This window comes from Oncorhynchus kisutch, unplaced genomic scaffold (assembly GCF_002021735.2).
Source record: "Oncorhynchus kisutch isolate 150728-3 unplaced genomic scaffold, Okis_V2 scaffold3040, whole genome shotgun sequence".
In the NCBI taxonomy this organism is placed as follows: domain Eukaryota; kingdom Metazoa; phylum Chordata; class Actinopteri; order Salmoniformes; family Salmonidae; genus Oncorhynchus; species Oncorhynchus kisutch.
In genome coordinates this window covers 477,501-478,544 of record NW_022264985.1, presented here as the reverse complement: position 1 = coordinate 478,544, position 1,044 = coordinate 477,501, and the positions used below count along the sequence as shown (strand labels likewise).

The 1,044-nt window shown below is 46.6% G+C and overlaps 1 protein-coding gene across 1 annotated transcript in view; it reads left to right on the top strand.

Moving 5' to 3' along the window:
- LOC116371236 (extensin-like) overlaps positions 1-1,044 on the top strand; it is a 41,301-nt gene that overhangs the window by 26,521 nt on the left and 13,736 nt on the right. The gene's annotated exons all lie outside the window — the stretch shown is intronic.

Genomic DNA, 1,044 nt, shown 5'->3' with positions numbered 1-1,044 from the left:
TCCTCCAAAATTCTTCGCCTCACTGTGCGTGCAGATGCACTAACACCTGCCTGATGCCATTTCCTGACAAGCTCTGTACTGGTGGTGCCCCGATCCCGCAGCTGAATCAACTTTAGGAGGCAGTTCTGGCGCTTGCTGGACATTCTTGGGCGCCCTGAAGCCTTCTTCACAACATTTGAACCGCTCTCCTTGAAGTTCTTGATGATCCGATAGATGGTTGATTTAGGTGCAATCTTACTGGCAGCAATATCCTTGCCAGTGAAGCCCTTTTTTGTGCAAAGCAATGATGACGCACGTGTTTCCTTGCAGGTAACCATGGTTGACAGAGGAAGAGCAATGATTCCAAGCACCCCCTCCTTTTGAAGCTTCCAGTCTGTTATTCGAACTCAATCAGGATGACAGAGTGATCTCCAGCCTTGTCCTCGTCAATACTCATACCTGTGTTAATGAGAGAATCACTGACATGATGTCAGCTGGTCCTTTGTGTGGCCGACTGAAATGCAGTGGAAATGTTTTTGGGGGATTCAGTTCATTTGCATGGCAAACAGGTACTTTGCAGTTAATTGCAATTCATCTGATCACTCTTCATAACATTCTGCAGTATATGCAAATTGCCATCACACAAACTGAGGCAGCAGACTTTTAGAAAATTAATATTTGTGTCATTCTCCAAACTTTTGGCCACGACCCTACAGTTAGAAGAGAGACTGCAGTAACCTGATCCTTGATTTAATGATGTTTGGTAATACTTTGTAAACCTTTGGCGAACATGGTCGTACGTAGTGCCAATAGGGCACACAAGAGGTGGAAATTCTGAAGGAGATGTTCTTCACGGTTCTGATCAGGAGTGACTATTACATCCCACAAGATGTTGAGCAACAGATGATTGATGTTTTGTGGTGTTTCTACGAAACATATATTCACCCCACAGTACTTCATTATTCCACATTCACGACCCACCCCGTTTCACAACCCCTGACCCACCCCACCCCACTCCACCACCCTGACCCACCCCCACTCCACCACCCCGACCCACCCCACTCC